This window comes from Canis lupus, chromosome 38, assembly GCF_011100685.1.
Source record: "Canis lupus familiaris isolate Mischka breed German Shepherd chromosome 38, alternate assembly UU_Cfam_GSD_1.0, whole genome shotgun sequence".
Lineage (NCBI taxonomy): Eukaryota > Metazoa > Chordata > Mammalia > Carnivora > Canidae > Canis > Canis lupus.
Window position 1 is genome coordinate 21896846 of NC_049259.1, and position 20936 is coordinate 21917781.

A 20936-nucleotide genomic window follows, 5' to 3' on the forward strand; every position below is an offset into this window, starting at 1 on the left:
TCTTTAGTATAGGATGTTGATCATAAGACCCTGGTAAGAAAATGTAAAGAGAATCCAAACTCTTTTGGCCCGTGCCCAGTGGTCTGCTGTTACCCCTGTGCGTGTAACTAATTTGGTCTGTGATTTTTTTTTTTTTTATGAAAACCTTTGATTCAACCCCAAAGGTGTCCAGGAGGAATCAATGTGTTTCAGTGTTACCTGCTTCAATGTCTAGCATAGAAACTCCGTGCTACTATGTTCTGTTTTATGAAGACGACTTTGATCAGGTTTTAGAAGCAGGATGAACTACCTTGTTTACATTTAGCAAACTCTCCATATTAAGTGTACCAGTATTGGTGTTTTTCTGAGTTTAAGCATGTGTAATGGACGATCTGGGCTTCTTTAGCCAGGCGTCTCCGAATGGCAGCATCTACCAGTGGAAATGCCAGAAGTTTTGGTAAAATGCAAATGCCCTTGCTGTTAAAAAAAATCCTGAAAAGTTAATGTTCTTACAATGTCATAGAACCGGTCAAATTACTTTTATTACTAAAAGTTATTTCCCTGATTTAGAGTAACTTGCAGTTTGTTTTCACATTTCAGTGTAAAAATGTATGGTTATACTCATAAATTAGTAATTCTCTATGGAGTTCCAGAGCCCCTTTGGCGATGGTTTTGAATCACTATGAAGGGAGTACTGGTAGGTGTTCAATCTACCCTGTATCTCAGGTCTCCAGATGCTGTTTTGCCTCCCCACGGAATATTTAGGACTGCTCGAGAGTCACATTCAGGAGGAACTTTGGACATCACTGTCGTTTTTTAAGTTAAGTATTTTAATAAATGCTGGAACAGCTGGGTTTAAAATTCACAAAGAGGTAATGTGACTGATATTCCTAAAAGCTTAGGGAAAGAAGAACATCAGGGTGGTTTCCCAACCTGGGATGTTAGTTCAAATCAGCCGCAAGCTGTTTCCCCAGCACTCCCCCTCCCTGTGCCGGTTCCTCTCCCTCCCACCATTCTCAAGTTCCTCCGGTGCTGAATTTGGTCTCCTTCTGTGCAGGTCTCAACTTTGGGAGAAAGAAGCAGCCACTGCCTGCTGGTGCCAAGAAATTGGGAAGAAAAGAAGCAAGGACCCTAGTGTCGCACAACTGGGGTGGTTTAATGATCTGGCTTTTAGAACCACACAACTGGGATCTACTTGCAATCTCAAGGTGAAAAAAAAAAAAGGAGTCTCACAGGTAATACTAGTGTCTCATTAATAATCTATAAATACGACCTGCAAGAGCAGACAGAAAGGCATAGTCTCTGTGGCGCAATCGGTTAGCGCGTTCGGCTGTTAACCGAAAGGTTGGTGGTTCGATCCCACCCAGGGACGACTGAAGTTTCAGTTTTCCTTTTTTTCCTATTAAACATCAAAGTTCCACTTCTAATCCAATATTCTACGAATCAGTTAGTAAAAGAACATCTAGTAAGATGTTCTCTAGTAAGAGATATTCCCCAGGTCCTGCATCCCATGAGATCAGGAGCTATCTACGGCCAAACTAGAGACACGGTACTTCTTTTCCTTCTGGAAGCTAAACCTTTCATAGCTGTATTTCTGCAGAATTCCATAGCCAGTGGGCCTCTGCAAATGAGTGGTGCTAATACTAAAATCAGTTAAGGCTCTTTCACATCTGTTTATTCTTGCAGCGAATGCTAAGCTCCTGGAGAAATTCAATGATCCCTGGACAAGTTTAAAAGGGATTAAAGTTTAGCATTTCATGCATTGATGTGCTCTAATTTGTCCTACTACCTACTCATAGTTGGGCACTGCCCTTATACATAGGGCTACAGTGAAGGTCCTAGAAATAATCTTTTAAGGGCTTTGCCTGTGACTCCCAACTCTTTTCCTTTCGTATTACACTCTTTTGGTGATCCTGTCAACTTTCAAATTTGTGTCTCCAGAACTTCTCCGAATTCTAAACCCAGCCACGCGTCCACCTGCCTGCCTCATGACCCCTTCCTTAGGGTCATCCTCTTCCTAACTGAGTCCAACTTCTCCCCAGTCCCTAGGCAGGAGTCTTTTCCAGGATTTCCACTCCTAGGGAATTGATGGCAGTGCCATCACCTTTAGGGAAAACAAGCCAGATAGCAACGAGACTTCCTTGACTTCGCCCAGCAAATCTATGGGTCATCAGGTTCTTGCTATTTTAACTTCTTTGCCTTCCCTTCCACTGCCAGTTTCCTTGGGAAGTGGACCCAGCTCAGCCTGAAAAGTCCTGGTTTAGTATGAGGTACGTGTTGCCAGAACTCGGGTTTTGGTTTGTTCCCACTCAAGGGAACTGCAGGGAGCTGGACTCCACTTCAGCCAAAGCCGACTTTTCATCCTCTCAGATGTCCTTCTTAGCTCAGGAGTCAGGACAGGAAGACCATGGAGGGGAAACTCAGTTGGCTCAGACTTTCTTCCAGAACGCTTTTAGAAGAACAAAATCCTGCCTTGTCCCTAGTCTCTGCCTATGTACCTGTTATTCATCTACTTGTTTATGCACACACGCGTTCATTCATCAAACATATGTTGACAACTGTCATGTGCCGGGCACTCTGCAAGGACCTGCAAATAAAATGATGAGCAGAAAACAGATACAGTTATCATATTTATTCAGTTCATAAACCGCTTTCTATAAGGCCTGACGACAAGAACTGTGTGATCCAGTTGTGCTCTCTGGGAGAATTTCCAGTACAAAGGGGGCTCCCTGGTCCCTGATTCTTTCTCCTGCCGTTTACAAAGCTAGGGAGGCTAGAGAGCTATGCCATCCACTTGCCCTGTATTGGCTGAAGGGAATTGGCTTGGGGGATCATCCAAACCTGTTGTGCTGCTGGTTTTCAGGCTCAGGAGAGTAGAGCAGGGCCTTTGGCTGCATAGAGTCAAGCTCCCCAAAGTGCTGCAGTTACCTTGGTGCTTGGCCACAAGTCATTCAATAGGAACTGCCAGTCCATGACTCTACCCGATGTTTCTAGTGTCATGAGTTAGACTTTCTGCTCTCAGGTTGAAGCTTGGTGGTTCACAGTACCAAGTGGTTCACCCAGATTGCTGTCCTTTGAGCCAAAAGCTTCGTTCCTTTGCCCCCAGAACTCCCGTGTTCTCCATTCTTTCGTAAGCTCCTTATCTCCTTTCTGAATAATTTCTGGTATACGTGAGGCTCCTTGGGCAGTTTCTTTCTGTCTGTCTGTCTTTTTTTTTTTTTTTCCTTTTTTTTAAATCTTAAGCAGCCTCCATGCCCAACGTGGAGCCCAATGATGCGGAGCTCCAACTTATGACCCTGAGATCATGATCTGAGCTGAAATCATGAGTCAGATGCTCAACCAAATAAGCTTGAACAGTTTCTTCTTGGACAAAAGACTTTTGTTGCTCGCTTCGGCAGCACCTATACTAAAACTGCTCAAAAGACTTTTGAGTAAGAAATGCCTGGGTGACTCAGTGATTGAATGTCTGCCTTCAGCTTGGGGCGAGATCCTGGGATCCCGGAGTTCCAGAATCAAGTTCTACATCGGGCTCCCTGCAGGGAGCCCGCTTCTCCCTCTGCCTGTGTCTCTGCCTCTCTCCTCTCTCTCTCTCTCTCTCTCTCTTTCTCGGTGTCTCTCGTGAATAAATAAAATCTTTTTTTTTTTTAAATGTAAAACTCAGTAACAGAAAAATATAGGAATCTCAAAGGGCTTTGTTGGGGTGGAAGGCAGACAGGATATTGTGAATATTCTGGAAAGCGAATCCAACAACCCAAGGTCTGCTGTATAGCAAGTTAATGGTCATCTATTGTCATCTAGGAATCTGCATTGCTAATGACTTAAGACTTTGTCACAGAGGGGAGAAATTTAAAGACTCAGAAAGTCTCCTTAAAAGAAAATGGTGTGATCACTTCCCTACATTTTCAATTTATGGCACAGGTTAAAATGAAGAGACTTCAGTGAAACTCCAAAAAGTGTATACAAAATTGTTCCACCTTCTTTTTAACAGTTTATTGTTTAACATACAACAACCTGCCCATATTTAAAATAGACAGTATGATGTTTTGACATAGGTACACACTAGTGAAGCCATCATTGTAATCGAAATAATGAATATATCCTTCATCCCCAGAAGTTTCCTTATAGCTTTCGATAAGGCTTCCCTTCTGACCCTCACTAAGTCATGCCCCCACTGACCTGTGCATCTTGAGCAAATACTAATCTGCTCATGGTCACTGTAGATTAGTTGGCATTTTCCTTTTTTTTTCTTTTTCCTTTTTTTTGAACATTTATATCCATTTATTTGGGATAGCTGGCATTTTCTAGAGTTTTACGTAAATGGAGCCATATAGTAAGTCCTCTTTTGTTTGGCACCCTGAGACTTTTTAAACTTTCATCATTCTAGCACATGGGTAGTGTTATGTTCATACCCACTAGGATGGTTATCATTTTAAAAATAACAACAACAAAAGAAAATAAAAAGTGTGAGCAGGAAGGAGAAATTAGAACCACCAAGCATTGCTGGTGAGAATGTACATGACCCAGCAATTTCACTACAAGGTATGTGCCCAAAATAGTTAAAACCAGATACTCAAAACTAGTCCTTGCCCACGAATGTTCAGAGCTGCACTGTTCACAGCAGTCGGAAGGTGGAAACAACCCAAATGTCCATCAGTGGATGAATACATTAACAGCATGTGGCACATACATAGGGTGCAATATTATTCAGCCATAAAAAGAAATGAAGTACTGATCCATGCCACAGCTTGGATGAACTCAACAGTACACTAAGTGAAAGAAGCCAGAGACAAATCACATAGTGTGTGATTCCATGCATACGAAATATCTAGAGTTAGTTATCTCCAGAGGAACAGAAAGCAAGCTGATGGCTTCTAGGAGCTGGGAGGAGTGTGTATGAAGGATCGCTTCATGGATGCAGGGCTTTATTTTGGGATGCTGAACATGTTTTGGAACTAGACAGTTAAGGTAGTCACACAGCTTTAAGAATGTACTAAATGCCACTGAATTGTTCACTTTAAAATAGCTAAACTTAAAAAAAATTAAATAAATAAATAAATAAATAAATAAATAAATAAATAAATAAATAAAATAGCTAAACTTAGGGATGCCTGGGTGGCTCAGTGGTTGAGCATCTGCCTTCGGCTCAGGGCGTGACCCTGGAGTCCTGGAATCGAGTCCCGCATCGGGCTCCCTGCATGGAGCCTGCTTCTCTCTCTATGTCTCTGCCTCTGTGTGTGTGTATCTCTCATGAATAAATAAATGAATAAAATCTTTTTTAAAAATAATAAAAATAAAATAGCTAAACTTATATGCATAAGTTTAAATTTTAAAAAGATAACTCAGCATGGTCCCTGAAGTCCAGTGGTCCGCAGGTTTGATCATAAGTCAGTATATTGGTGGTTCAAGTCCCCCAGGGGAGGTGTGTTGCTAACCTACTCTTCCCCAGCCCTCCTGCTTCTCTGCCAGAAGGGACTTTTTCCTTCTTAATTCATCCCTGTTTTGTGATCAGATGAGGCATCTTTGCTTTATACCCAGTGAGGGCAAAAGCTCTGAAAAAACAATTACCCTAAACTGAAGCCTACCTAACCAAGGCGGCTTTCTCTTCTGTGTGCTTCATATAAGGAGCCACCTTCTGGGACATTTAATTTTGTGTGTCAACTTGACTGGGTTGTGGGGTGCCCAGATATTTGGTCAAACATGATTTGGAACGTTGCTGTGAGGATGTTTTTGGCTGGGATGAACATTTAAATCAATAGATTGAATAAAGCATATTGCCCTCCCTAACGTGGGTGGGCCTCGCTCAATCAGGTGGTGGCTGGAAGAGACTAAAAATACCACCTGCTCTCTCTCCAGTAAGAGAGAACTATCTGCTGGGTTGCCTTTGAGCAGGGACATCGGGTTCTTCCTGCTTTGGGGCTTTTCCTAGGTCTCCAGCCTGCTGGCCTTGATCTTTGGGCTTGAAATGCAGTAGCAACTCCCGTGGTGCTCAGGCCTTCAGGCTCCAACTGGAACCAAGCCATCAAACCGTCATCCCTCCTGGGTCTCCAGCTTGCCAACCCACTCTGCAGCTTGGGACTCCATAATCACGTGGTCTGCAGAGACAGCTACAGGTGTACAGTATGTCTTCTATTGGTTCCGTTTCTCTGGAGAGCTCTAAGACCCGTCCCACGCGGGTCCCCTCTTCTCCTTCCTCGCATTAAGTCCTAGCAGAAAATCTGAGGGCTCTTCAGATTACAGGAAACGGAAACAGCCTCATCATTTTTTTTTTTAATTGGAAACATGCTACTGAATGCAATTTTAAGGAGAAAATGCATACCTGTTAGCCCACTACCTTCAATCCACGTGGGAGCTGCTGCTAGGGCTGCTGAGGTGAAAACACTCCCCAGAGGACTTGTCCATCCTAGAGGGAAAGCCATGGAGGTTAGTATGGGAAAACTGTATGCTTAAGGAATATGCTGGGTAGGAAAAGTTCCAAGCTCATTCCCAAGGGTGCTGTGATTCAACTAGTGGTGGGGTCTGGGGAAAGGTTCCTGGTGGGTGGGATGGAGGAAGATGACTCAGTTTGGGAGAGCATGACCTTGGCTCCAAGGTGTGGGGCGAGGGCCTCTATACAGGAGTGGGCCTGGAAGCTCGGAGAAGTAGGAGCGCCTGGTATTTGTAGCTGTGGGGAATAGTACAAAGGGAAGGCCGCATACCACATTAAATAAAATTTAATATTTTAAATTTCTCAAGCTAGGAAAGAGTAAAATACAATAAGATCTTCCCACCCACCTTGACAAAAGTAGGTCTTAAAGGACCTATGAGGCCAGATGTGTATTTAGAATCCGGTGGACTCAGCTCTGTGCCTGAGCACCGGGCTGGGGGAGGACCCTCCTCTCAATTCTAGCTCCTTCCAGCAGGGAGAGTGGTCTTGCGCACCCGTCCGGGCACCTCACCTCCCACTACCAGGCTCTGACCCCTGCAAGCAGCCCTTTTTTGGCCACCTGCTGATCCTTCCCAGCTCACACATGGTGGGGGTGGGGGTGGGTGAGAGGGCATCCTAACCCACCCCTGCAACACTGACGGGGGGGGGGGGGGGGGGGGGGGCACTCTAACCAAACTTCAGGCCTTTGCGAGGGTCATTCCGGGTCCCACCTAACAGCATGGCCTAGAGGAGGGGTGCAGCGAAAATGTAGGAAAAATTGTCCTCTTCCCTGGCTTGACTTGTGACAGTCTTTCTTGTGGCCTTTCTGCCACTTAAAGTCTCCTTCCAGCCCCTGACCCAAGTGGCAGTCACAGCATCCAGCACCACACCCGCCCCCTCAAAACACTTTCCAGACATTTCTAAAGATCTCCAACAGGTGCCTGCATCATTCTCAAGATCCTATTCCAAGAGACGCGGCCCTGGCGTCCCCCACACCCCTCCCTGGTGGTCTAGTGGTTAGGATTCGGCGCTTTCACCGCCGCGGCCCGGGTTCGATTCCCGGTCAGGGAAGCTTGTCCTTTTTCCGCCCCACAAGTGGGCGGGGCTCCGGATTCTCGCCCACAGGCCAAGCTCCGGTCGTATGATCTGCTATTTTAGTAGGATCGGTCCTCATCTATTTACCATAGTTCCTGTCTTACAGGTAAAGCGAACTAATTACCGTATAGAAATATATTCTGGTTTTTACAAAAGACCAAGCAGCAGAGGATCTGGTAAAATCACGTACGTTGTCTCCACCCCTGGAATGTGACTTAAGGTTTCCCTGAACGTGGGGGGGGGGGGGGGGACACATGCCTCCATTGCTGGGAGCCTGCCTGCACCAGCCAAACCCTAAGAGCTGTCACAGTCGTTTGACACAACTCCCTTGTGTCGGGTAGAAATGTTCTCCTAGGAAAAGAATGACTCTTATTTTCCAACAAAGGGGGGCCGAGGCAAGTTTGAATCCCCACGAGGACTTTCTCATTCTTCACAGGGTCCTTGTCCCTTCAACACCGGTGACACGACCTGAGGGCCTCGGGAAAGAGCCTCGGTTAAAACGGAGTCACTCGGAGCAACAGTAGAAGGTGGCGGGTGAGCAGGAAGAAAACAGGCTTCCCTGACCGGGAATCGAACCCGGGCCGCGGCGGTGAAAGCGCCGAATCCTAACCACTAGACCACCAGGGAGGGGCGCCTGGTGGGGTCCGGCAGCATCTTGTGACAAAGGATCTTAGGACCCAGTCAAGCCTGCGGTAGAAACTTCAGATGTCTGAAGAGTATCCCGGAAATTTTAAATAATCTTGAACGTGTTCCTCCTAACTGGAGTCCAGAGGGGCAGTGGAGCCTGCGTATGAGCAGAGAAGCTACTGGGAATATTCGTGAACACCGTCCTTGCTGCCATTTGCATGTAGCGTTTGCTAGTTGGTTGCACACAGAATTCCAGAAGGACCCGGGAGGCAGGCAGTGGGCGTCCCAAGACTTGGTGAAGCATGAAGTGAGCCCCTGGCCTCCGTGAGGACCTGCCGGCCCAGAGGCCACACTGGCCAACCCACGCAGAATTTGCTTCCAAGGCAAAAAGGAAAGGCCTTCTAAGAAAAACCAAGGCCAAGGAATGCTCTCCCAGCCTGTCTCAGTGACTTCCCGGGTTAGCCAGCCGCTGGGGGGCGGGGGGGGGGGGCAATGACACAGGAGGAAAAGCAAAGTGAGCACAGGCCAGTGTCTTCTCCTTTCCGTCCGTCCTTCCTTCCTTAGCAGCAAGCCCAAGGGAGGAAACGGCGTAGAACGTGCGCGCTTAGAAGTAAACCAAACCCAGTGGGTCAGCTCTGCGCCTCGGCCCGGCCGGTCTGGTCGGGACAACCACCCCTGCGGCCCCAGCGGCTGTGAGACGGGGACTGCGTGGTTCAGTGGTGCTGCCTGAGTTGAACGCTTTTATATGTGACCTGTCAACTAAACACAAATCCAGACTTAGAAAAGGAGAGACTTCTCGAAAAGGAGGGCATGGCCCCAGCTCAGAAATCTGCAAACGTCTCAAATCAAACAGCACAGGGTGATTCTTTCGCAGGGAAGGGCAAGCAGAGCTTAGCAGAAACTTTTAGGGGGAAGTTGAGGCAGTGGGGGAGAGAACAGAGCGTGATGAGAGCAGCTACCCAGGAAATGGGTTTCGCTTCGGTCAACGGAGAGCCACAATAAGCTAGTAAATGGGACACGCTCTGCATATTTGCTGGATCTTGGGGACACGCCACGGCCCGAGGGCCTGTGGGGAGGAGAGAAGCTCCATGACGGTTAACTCAAGCTAAGGCAGAGGCTGAGAAATGGGCCCTGCCCTTCTGATGAGAACTGGTAAAATCCACGCTAATTATTTTAATGTTTCTTTACATAGAACGACATTATATAGCAGATAAAAAGCCACCCCGACGAGCTGGGAGGGAAGGCTCAGGAAGGGGAGAAGCTTTACGTTTCACTACCCCTAGCAGCACATTTCTGCTGACGGGCTCGTCTCCCACTGAGCCCCACAGCGCTTGTCCTTGTCGCTGATCCGAGGACCAGATGGTAAGTTGAGTACAAATACATTTGCATTTTCATGGTTTGAGGCTTCTTTCTCAAGCGTCCCAGCTGGAGTGGGAGGCTCGGTTTGGTTGGCCATCCTCCCCGTCCTGCGTCTCGAGCAAGCGGCCGAAGACCTGCGGACACCCGGGCTGCACCTGCCAGGCAGGCCTCGGCTGTCCCCCAGGTGATTTTGCCTGTGGGACAGGGGACAGACGTCCACAGACGGTCGGTTCTCACGATGGCCTGCTGCCCTCTCCTCCGGCGGGAGCCCAGCAGGGCAGGCCTCGCTCCAGAGCCTGCAGTTGGATTTTGCTGCCCCGTTGCTTCTGCAAGGCCGAGCCTCACCCCTGCTCGCCCACTCCCACGCGGGGCCCGGCAGCCTCACCCCTCCCAGCAACCTCTGCATCCACGGTGGGAAGAGGGGCTGGCTATGACCCCCAACCACAACCCTGGGGGCGCAGGTGGCCTGGGCGGGGGAGGGGCGGAAAGCCAGCGATGTTTCTGACGTTCTCCTCCACCTGTCACGGGAGCGGTAGCCTGGAGCTGGGGCACAAGAGCAACCAAAGCCCTGTAGCTCGTTGGTCTCCTTCCTCATTAGCGAGCGTAGTGGTGACTCATTCCCATCTTATTCCCATAAGAGACCAGGGTTTAGTAACTCCCAGCCACTGAACTGATTTGTTACGTCACTGCTTCTGCTTACTCCTCTTATTTCCAAGCTTACACGTAAAATCAAGCAGTTAGTTACCATATAGGAATACACCCCTGTTTTACAAGAAATCCAAAGGGATGAAGGGTGGCATTCTGATCCTGCAAGCCCGGTGGGGTATTTGCCTGGCTCTGGACTTGCCTGCCAGGTGCCAGCCACCAGGGGGAAGACCGAAAGGATAAAATTCCTGGGCCGCCTAGAACTCCAATTTTAACCATTTTAAGGATTTCAAAGTGAGAGAGTTTCATAGTTACTTATACTGTGCTTCCATTGACATAGATATGGACCTAAACCTTTCTAGATTTAGCAGATATCTGAATTGCTGTGCATGTTTCCGAGTGAAAGTGTAATAACAGCTCAGTGACTTTCCGGGGAGGAGGAGCATTCTGGAATCACTGGAAGGACATCTTAAGTCTCCACAGCCTGCCTGGACCTCAGGTGCTGATCAGCCCAGCAACCGGGTGTTTGACTCTGCCCTTTGTCTCTCTTGAGAATCACAGCTAGAAGGACTCACATTCTTTTTTTTAACATTTTATGTATTAAAAAATTTTCTTAAATAAGAAAAAAAGATGTTATGTATCTATTCATGAGAGACACAGGCAGAGACAGAAGCAGGCTCCACTGCAGGGAGCCCGATGCAGGACTCGATCCCAGGACCCCAGGATCATGCCCTGAACTGAAGGCAGACACTGAACCACTGAACCACCCAGGCTTCCCATGAACTCACATTCTTAATTCACACCTTTGAGTAAAGGATCAGCATTCTTACTTTTAAAATATATTTCAAAAGAAATGAAATATATAATATATAATGAAATATATTAAAAAGAAATGAAACGGGCTCGCAGGAGAGGTTGCAGAGAGGCTGTTGACATCATGCTAAGGTGCTCACGGATGGGAGCCCCCACTGCACCCCACCCTGACTGCCCCCTCCCTCAGCCCAAGGGTCCCTCCAGCCAGCCCAGAGTCCACTTTAATTTTTTAAGACTTTATTTATTTGACAGAGAGAGGAAGAGAGAGCCAGAGAGCACAAGCAGGGGGAACAGCAGAGGGAGAGGGAGAAGCAGGCTCCCTGCTGGGCTGGGAGCCCAGGCCCGGGGATCATGACCTGAGCCAAAGGCAACCGCTCCACCGACCGAGCACCCAGGCGCCCCTCAGGGTCCCCTTTAATTCTTGACTCAGGGCTCGACTCGGGGTGAAGGAAGCAGTGGCCTTCCCTCCGGCTGGAGCGGGGCTTTGGGAGAGATGAAGCAAAGTTCTGGGCTCCCGAAGTGGCAGTGGTGATTTCCGAGTCTGGCTTCTGGAATCACCCACGGCCGACCTGCTACCAGGCTCGGGATCACAGCGCTGGGGCCGGGGCGGTGGCAAGCTGGGTGCTGGGCCCAGCAGGTGGCCAGCACCTGGGTGAGACTCACCTGGGAAGCGGAGCAGGCGGGCACCTGGGGTGCGGCTGGTTGGCCGCCTTCGCCTTTTATCCAGCACTCGTTGGTGCCATCCTAGCCCCGGAAGACCTTTCCTGAGCCGAGTGTCCTGCTGAGCTCTGCGCTTTGGAGTGACTTCACCGTTCTCCAACTTTCTAAGCCTTAGTTGGGTCTCCACTGAGAGCCCCAACTCCTCCGCACCCCCCCCCCCAGAGCCCCCGCATAGGTAATATGATCTTGTGATTTAACAAGAAACGCACACCTGGGTCTTCATGCCAGGCCGGCGGCCAGGACTCCTAAAACCTCTAATTTCCTAAGAAATTACACCTAAGGAAAGGTGCTAGGACGCTCTTTTGTCCTAACATTGGTTCTTAGACCTGGTTCCTGGCACAGAGCTCCGAACCCCGCGGAATTTCCTGGGTGGGCGCGTGTTCTTTTCTGACGAGGGGACTCCTGGGGGCCCCTGGAGAGCTTCAGGATGGGGCCTAGTCCCCAGAAAAACCATGATGGTTGGAAGCTTGGAAATGTCAGCGACAGCCCCCCTCCTCTGGAGAGAGGATAATGGATCGTTCCTACCTGATGAGGCCTCCCCAGAAACAGTCCCTTAGGTAGGGGCTTGGCGGGGCTCCGCGGTTGGGGACCACAGGGCGGTGCTGGGGTGGGGGTGGCCCACACGGAAAGCCCGTGCCCCCCCCCCCCCCCAGGCACCCGACCCAGGCCTCCCTCCAGGCCCTTCCCGAGTCGCCACCGGTATCAGCCCCAGCAGGCGGCCGAGGGAACCTGCGCGGCCCAGCTGGTCCGGCAGGCGCAGGTGCACCTGTGGGGCCGACGCCGGCGGCTCCAGGGTCAGCACCGCGCTGCCGGCAGGGCCAGGGCGCCGGGGCCCAGGCGGGACCCCCCACGTCTGGGGCGCAGACACCGAGCGTGAGGCGTGAAGGGGACTCGCGGGGGAAAGACACGGGAGGCGGGACGGAGGCGTCCTCCGCAAGGGCCAACACCCAGTGTTCTCCTTGTCTGGGACGGAAGCCGCTTTTCCGCACCCGGCGGAGCCGGCGCCGGCCCCCTGCTTCCCCCCTCACCCCCGCCCCCCGCCCCCCGCCCCGGGGCGCAGCCGCGGGGCCCGGCGAGGAGCGCCGTGACGGCCGAGGCTGCCTGCAGGGGGCGCCGGCGGTCAGGCCCGCGGCCCCCAGCGCCCCGCAGCGCCCCGCTCCCAGCACCGCCCCCCAGCGCCCCGCGGCTCCCAGCGGCCCCAGCGCCCCCCGCAGCCCCCAGCGCCCCGCGGCTCCCAGCGCCCCCCCAGAGCCCCCCGCAGCCCCCAGCGCCCCGCGGCTCCCAGCGGCCCCCAGCGCCCCCCGCAGCCCCCAGCGCCCCGCGGCTTCCAGCGCCCCCCAGAACCCCCCGCAGCCCCCAGCGCCCCGCGGCTCCCAGCGCCCCCCAGCGCCCCCCGCAGCCCCCAGCGCCCCGCCCCCAGCGCCACCGCGGCTCCCAGCGGTCCCCAGCGCCCCCCGCAAGCCCCCAGCGCCCCGCGGCTCCCAGCGCCCCCCAGAGCCCCCCGCAGCCCCAGCGCCCCGCGGCTCCCAGCGGCCCCCAGCGCCCCCCGCAGCCCCCAGCGCCCCGCGGCTCCCAGCGCCCCCCAGCGCCCCCCGCAGCCCCCAGCGCCCCGCGGCTCCCAGCGCCCCCCAGCGCCCCCCGCAGCCCCCAGCGCCCCGCGGCTTCCAGCGCCCCGCGGCTCCCAGCGGTCCCCAGCGCCCCCCGCAGCCCCCAGCGCCCCGCGGCTTCCAGCGCCCCCCAGAGCGCCCCGCTCTCAGCGCCCCCTCCAGCACCCCGGCCCCCCCGCGCCCCGCTCCCAGCACCCCGCCCCCCCCAGCGCCCCGCGGCTCCCAGCGCCCCGCGGCCCCCAGCCGCCCCAGCCAAGGCCGCTGCGCAGGCGCCCGCTGCCGGCCGGTTTCCGTAGTGTAGTGGTTATCACGTTCGCCTCACACGCGAAAGGTCCCCGGTTCGAAACCGGGCGGAAACACGCGTAAGTTTTGGCCGCGACGCGTCCTTTTCCGGCCCCGGAGAGGGAACGCACGCTGGCCGCGCAGAGAACGAGCCCCCGCTTGCAGCCGGACCCCCGACGGCCGGGTTCCCGGTCAGACTCCGCCCGGTGCCGGTCCCTTCGGCGGGGACCGCGGCGGACGCGCCTCCTCCGGGGAGTCGGCCGGGCTGGCTTTCCCCGAGGACGGCCCGCAGGACAGAGGAGCCCTGCCGCCCCCCCCCCCCGCCCCCACCTGCCTTTACTGGTTTCTCTTCTCCGTCTGAGCTTCCACCCGCCCCCGGTCCGGGTCCCGGTCCCCAGCGGTGATGGCCCTTCTCGGTCTCCGCGGCCTCTCCCCACGGGGACTCCGTACGCCGTCGGCTCTCGGTCAGGTGGATGCAATAGGGTTTCCTCTAATTAGTCATTGTCACTATCCAACCCCGTCCTCCCCCCAAATGGGCAGTTTGCACACACGTCACCAAAGAAGACAGATGAGAGGCAAAGGATCACACGAAAGGTGTTCACCATCGTTTATTAGGGGAGCACAAAGTTCAAACACGCTGGACACGGCCAGGCGGGGGGACAAGGGCTGCCCCACCCGGGAGCTGCCCCCGGAGCCTGCAGGGGAAGCCGCGCTCCTGCCCTGCTGCTGTGAATGCAAAATCCACTTGCAGCTTCTTTAGAAGTTAAACTCCTACCATAGGTCTCAGCCATTCTAATTCTTGGTATTTACCAAGTGGAAAGAGAGCACCAGGCACAACCCAAAGGCCATTTAACAGGTGACAGTGAACTGTGGTGTCCCCTGCGACAGAGTGCCGGTGACCCTCCGCCCCCAGAAAAGGGAATGAACCCTTGACACACCATGGCTCTTGAAATAATTATGCTGGGTGAAAACCCAACCAAAACCAGAGCGCTGTGTGACTCCATTCATATAAAACTCTAGAAAATGAAAACTATAAAGACAGAAGCAGATCCGAGGTGGCTCGGAGAGTGGGAGGTAAATGTCAGGTGATGAATTAAAAGGGGCCCAAGGAAATTTTAAGGGGGGAAGTGATGAGTATGTTCATTGTCTTAATTGTGGCTAGGCTGTGGCTCACTGACCATCATGGGTCACTTCCTTCATAAAAAAATATTTTTAAATATTAAAAGCCTTTAAAAATATGCCAATATAGGGATGCCCGAGTGGCTCAGTGGTTGAGCATCTGCCTTTGGCTCAGGATGTGACCCCGGGGTCCTGGGATCGAGTCCTGTGTCGGGCTCCCTGCATGGAGCCTGCTTCTCCCTCTGCCCATGTCTCTGCCTCTATCTCTATGTCTATCATGAATAAATAAAATCTTTAAAGAAAAAAAAAAGAGAGAGAGAAAGAGAGCAGCACATGAAATGGGGGAGGGGCAGCAGGAGAGGGAGAAGCAGATTTCAGGCAGAGCAGGGACCCTCACTAGGGCTCCATCCCAGGACCCTGGGATCATGACCCCAGCCCAAGGCAGACACTCAACTGACTGAACGATCCCCCCCAGGGCCCCCCCAGCGCTAATTTTTTAATACATTAAAAAATTAATGTATTTTAATACATTTAAAATATGTATTTTAAAATTTTTTTATTAATAAAGTTTGTACAAGGGGTGCCTGGCTGGCTCTGCTGGTAGAGCATGTGATGCTTGATCTTGAGGTTATGAGTTTGAGCCCCACACTGGGAGCAGAGATTACTTAAAACAATTTTTTTGGAATTAAAAAAGATCTTTTTAAAAAGTTTGTATGAAACAAAAATATATATTCACAACATTAAATAATTTTTGAGTGGACCTCAGGTACAGTGCTAATCTCATTTCGCTGTCCTCTATCCACCTGGATGGGTACAAAACTTTATTTTTCTTTTCTCTTAATTTTTTTTTGCTTATCTCTATTCCCTCTGCCCAGCCCCACTGTTTGATATGTATCTTGGATTTGTACGTATCCTTGTAAAATGTGCAGTGGTTCTGTGTGTAATTTCTGCACCGGGCACTGTGACTTTATGACCTACTCATGTTGCTGTCTGTACATTTAGACTTTTGTTTCTAACTGCTGTAAATATTTTTATAGTGGGCATCCGCCCATTTTACTTTCCTTTCCCCCATGCACTCCCTGCTATGACAACCAACACCATCATATGTCCTCTAGTAAACGCAGATTTATAGAGTGCCTGGGTGCCAGGTATTTTTCTAACCTTTGGGGATTCAGTCACGCCAAAAAGAGAGACAAAAACAAATCCCTGACAGCATGGAGTTTACGTCTTAGTGGGTGAGACTGAGAATAAAAAAGATAAAGTATATAGTATATTCAGTGATGATAAGGAGTGAGGGGGACTAGAGAGCAGCAGGATGGGACACTGGTGGGGTGAATGGGTGTGGGGGGTGGTGTATGGCAAGTTTTAGATACATGGCCAAGGAAGGGCCCCTGGGAAAGTGACTTTTGAATTAAAACCTGAAAGAAGGGGCACCTGAGCAGCTTGGTCAGTTAAGTGTCTGCCTTTGGCTCACGTCATGATCTCAGGGTCCCAGGATCAAGCCCCTGAAGCCCTGTATACCTGCTCCTCAGGGAGCCTGCTTCTCCCTCTCCCTCCGCCTGCTGCTCTCCCTGCTTGCGCTCATGCTTGCTCACTCTCTCTGTGTCAAATACAGTAAAATAAAATGTCAAAACCTGAAAAAAGTGACGAAACTAGCCCAGATAGGTGGGTGCCCAGCTTCCAGGCTGAGGGGCAGGAAGTGCAAAGGTCCTATGGCAGGAGCTGCTGCATTCCAGGAGTAGCAAAAAGACCCCTGGGACTGTATCAAGAGAGAGCTAGAGGGCAGTAGAACGCCTTGTAAGATGTGAGAAATTTGGCTTTCGCTTTGCAAGAGGTGAGAGCAGGGGGAAATCCATATCCCTGCGAGGCACAGCAGGGCAGAGAGAAGGGATCCGAGAAAAACATAAACTACAGCCAACCAGCAGTAGGCAAGGAGTAACTGCAGCTCCTCCGGTGGCCCTGCTTCAGTCTTACCAGGAGTCCCAGGTGGCTGACGGCTCTCCCTCAGCCTTGCTCCAGACCAGCTGCTCTGGCACTGCTGGGTGACCACTAGCTCCTTTCTGACCAGATGCCAGAAGGTTGGGGAAGAGAAGGGGGCGCATCAGAGCTTTGCGGACCTTGAACGGACTCCCTCCCTGCTGCTCAGAATATTTCAGGGCTTTATGGAGAGTACGAAGAGTTAGTAGGGTGACAGGCCTGCACCACCCCGACTGGCCAGGAGCTTCCAAAGCCTGATCCTTGGTGGGACGCAAAAGGGAAATCCAGGGACAGGGAGACAGACCTGGTACCCAGGAGCAAACGAGTCCGTGACTTCCCAGGGGGGTTGGAGGTAAGCTCATAGCACTGTGGTCTTCTCACCCTGCTCCCTTCTCGGCTGTCATGCGGGGCCCAGGCTGCTGTCACCCCAGGTCCGAGGAAAGTAGGATGAGCCTTCTGAAGCGTTTCAGGATAGAATCAGCAAGGCTTGCCAAGAAATAAGGAAATGCCTGGGTCACAGGCGTTTGGGGCCTGAGCGCAGTAGTCGGCATGTTAGGCTCTAACAGGAGACCTAGAAGCCAGCAAGGAGGAAGCCACCTTTCACTACACAGCTATGGGAAGGTCACAGGCCTGTCCTGGAGCCCTCCACAGGAAGCCGGATCAAGCCAGCCGGGCCTACAGTGGAGGATGCCACTGATGAGGGAGCAGAGGGAGCTGAGGACAAAGCGGAGGCTGACCCCCCCATCCCCGCAGGTGGGGTGTGTGGGACAATCCCCAGGCACTCCGGGCTGCCCTAAGCATTTTAGCCATAACCTGGCTCCAGAAGGAAACGCAGATAGATACCCTTAAATGTCCCAATCACCTGCAGCCCAGGGGCAGAGACTTGAAGGGGCAGAAGGCCGCGTTTCTCCGGGAAGAACCCAACTGTCCTGAGGCTAAGGCCTGGCTAGAGGGAAAGTCAACCTTAACAATAGCAAGGCCTCCAGGGTCCTGTAGGTCCTCTTTACCATATGAAAATCCCTTTGAAGCCTCCCCTTTCCTTACCTCCCCCAACTCCCAAGTGTGTCACCAGCCTAGCTCATCACAGCAGGTGGCAGCTCTCTGTGCCCAGTGGGACCTGTCCCCCTGCTTTCATAAAACCACCGCCACTGAGCACCAAAGACGTCTCAAGCTTTCCTTCTTGGTTGTCGGGACCTCACCCCACCACACCTCACCTCTGTTCCCAAACTACATCACTATGACTGAAACCCCTGACCAACTTCGGAAGAAAAAGGGGAGAACCCTGCTTCCCACCCCAAGTAATGCATATTCCATCCCCTAGTTAACAACTGTCAACAAAAGATAGGAACCCAACCACCAGGGCATGCAGCGTGCTCTCTCTCTCTCTCTCTCTCTCCCTCTCCCTCGAGCTTGGCCGCTCTCATATCTCGAGAATGTACTTCTCACTTTAATAAGTTTTCCTGCTTGTGTTATCCGTCCACTGTGCTGTGTGTCTGTCCTTGAATATGTTGTTGTGACAACACCAAGAACCTTTGACAACGCCTTCAGGTCTGGCTGGGTGGAGGTCTCAGGGCCCAGGGGCTCCCAGTTCACCTGCAACATGCACCACTGTGACCTATTCACGGGGGCCCCAGGGATCTCCCACTGATGCAAAAGCAGCGTTGGCTTTCCGAGAGGCCACTCTACCCAGGCCAGTAATCCTACTCAAGCTTCGGGACTTCGGGCAAGAGCTTCACACGCTGCTGGGAAATGGGCTCTATCTGGCCAAGTCAGGAGTGTCAGGCATCACCATCCTGCCCAACTCCAGTTAGAAGACGAGACAAGCCTCTCCCTTTAGTTTAGAAACAGCCCATGCATAGCGAAGGCCAGGAATGCACCTGTAATTCCCATAGTTGGGCCTTCTGCCTCAACTGTCAAAAAGCTAGAAGTACCTTGAAGGCCAACCACAGAACTCTGCATAGCACCTAGCTTTTGGACTCCTTCAGGGGCTCCAAGTTATGTTAATTCTAAAAGACTTGGGTGTAGGGTACGTGGGTGAGGGAAAATGGAGAATATATAATAAGCATGTGATGTGGAGAACAAAGGCAAAAAGAAATGTAGATAAAATTAAGTTTCCTTACAACCTGCAGCCCATTGACAAATCCTGGACCGAGGCAGTGTAACAGTCTCCCAAGAACACCCAAACTTAATGCTAAGGCCTTGTTGGGGTGGGGGGGACCTCCTTACCTTGACAATAGCCAGGCCTCCAGGATCCAGTGAGTCTTCTTTAACATAGGAAAAATCCTTTTGGAAACCTCCCCCAATCCCAAAGTATAAAATGATTGCTGCTCACAATCCCACAGCAGCTCTTTCTGCCCATGGGTCCTATTCTGTGTTAGAATAAAACCACCTTTTTACCCCAAAAATGTCTCCAGAATTCTTTCTTGCTGGTTGGCTCCCAAGCTCTCCTTCGAGCCACAGCACGCACATGTAAACATCCACATGTATGAATCACCCACCAAGTACCTACAGGAAACTGATTAACTGTGGTTGCTTCTGGAGAGGGGACGGGGCGGGGCGGGGGGGGGGGGCAGAGCCGGAAAGGAGACTTACTTTTCGTGCATATACGTCGAGGTTTGGACTTTTTTTTTTAAAGATTTTACTTATTTATTCATGAGAGAGAGAGAGAGAGAGAGAGAGGCAGAGACACAGGCAGAGGGAGCAGCAGGCTCCATGCAGGCAGCCCGCGGAGGGCCTCCATCCCGGGACCTGGGGTCACGCCCTGGGCCGAAGGCGGCGCTCCACCGCTGAGCCCCCCGGGATCCCCTGGACTTGCTTTATTATGTTCACATAGTAGCTACTAGAGAATGTTAAAGTGTTTTTAAAAATAGAGGAGGGGGGATCCCGGGGGTTGGGTGGGGGGCTCAGCGGCTTGGAGCCCGCCTTTGGCCCGGGGCGTGACCCTGGGGACCCAGGATCGAGTCCCGCGTCGGGCTCCCTGCATGGAGCCTGCTTCTCCCTCTGCCTGTGTCTCTGCCTCTCGGTGTCTCTCATGAATAAATAAAATCTTTAAAGCAAAACAAAAAAAAAAACCATTAAATATCTTTAAAAAATAATAGAGGACAGGGCAGTGCAACACAAACTTCAAGTACGGTAAAAAGACGCGAGACGTCATGAAGAATGAGCAGCCTCGTCAGGTCAGGGTGACAGGGGTCACCTTTCACCACAAAGACAAACGGGGGCACGTTAACGTTAACTCGTGACGCGGGGATTCGCCTTCCTGGCCCGGGACGCGGCCCTGCACCGGAGCCAAGCCCGCCAGCCTACCCGGACATCTCGGAAACTCCAAACCCGAGGTGCAACGCTTCAGGTTCCGGAAAGAGGCGAGCCGGGGCGCCCGGTTAGTCCGCGAAGAACCAACGACCGCGGGCCCCGCCTCCCCCGCCTCCCCCGCCTCCCCCGCCTGCGGATGTCCCGCCTCCCTCACCTCCAGTTACGACCGGCCCCGCCTCCCGTCTGCGGATGCTCCGCCTCCTGATAGGTCCGGGCCCGCCCGCGCAGGCGGATGTCCCGCCTCCTGTTAGGTCCGGCCCCGCCTCCGCCGGCGGAAGTCCCGCCTCCCGTCAGGCCGGCCCCGCCCCCGCCGGAGGAGGCCCCCGCGCCCGCTCGGTTGCCCGCGCCAGAGGTTGGGAGGCTTCCCGTCAGTGAGGCTGAGTCACGACCGGAAGGCGGGAAGAGCTGGTGTCGGTTCCCGGCAGCGAGGGCCTGGTGACGCGGTACGGGCAGCGCGGCGCGGAAGGGAAGCAGAGCGGAGCCGGGCTGTCGCGGGCGGGGAAGAGGGCGCATCCTGACCCGCCGCCCGCAGCCGCTCGCAGGTGCCCGCAGGTGCTCGCAGCCGCCCGTGGCTCCGGCGCCGGCCCCCGGCCTGCGGAAGACCAGAACCGCTCGGACCCCCTGTGTGTGCTCCCTGGGACTCTAGGGTAGGACGGCGCCGCGGTTCGCCACAGCTGGGAGGGTCTTGAATTGGCCAATACACTTTTTTTAGTCATAATAATTAATTTTTGTTTTCATTTATTTTGTATCGGATTATGATTTACAACGTCATTTAATCATTTTAACAATGTGAGGAGATAATCACCATCAAAATGCAACAGATGAAGAAATAAAGTTGTGACCCGTACCTGAGATTCCATTCTAGATGCAAACCCAGGTCATTTGTAGATTGTCCACAAGTCCCTTTTTATTTTTTATTTTTAAAGATTTTACTTATTCATGAGAGAGAGAGAGAGGCAGAGACACAGGCAGAGGGAGAAGCAGACTCCGTGCGGGGA

General features: G+C 52.4%; 4 non-coding genes across 4 annotated transcripts; 3 read left to right on the plus strand and 1 right to left on the minus strand.

Annotated features, from left to right (window-relative positions):
* Positions 1-1277: 1277 nt before the first annotated feature.
* Positions 1278-1351, plus strand: TRNAN-GUU. Its single transcript has one exon. It is a non-coding gene; the product is annotated as a tRNA-Asn (tRNA).
* Positions 1352-7381: 6030 nt separating this feature from the next.
* TRNAE-UUC lies at positions 7382-7453 on the plus strand. The gene has a single exon. It is a non-coding gene; the product is annotated as a tRNA-Glu (tRNA).
* Positions 7454-8032: 579 nt separating this feature from the next.
* On the minus strand, positions 8033-8104 carry TRNAE-UUC. The gene has a single exon. It is a non-coding gene; the product is annotated as a tRNA-Glu (tRNA).
* Positions 8105-13534: 5430 nt separating this feature from the next.
* On the plus strand, positions 13535-13607 carry TRNAV-CAC. Its single transcript has one exon. It is a non-coding gene; the product is annotated as a tRNA-Val (tRNA).
* Positions 13608-20936: the final 7329 nt, after the last annotated feature.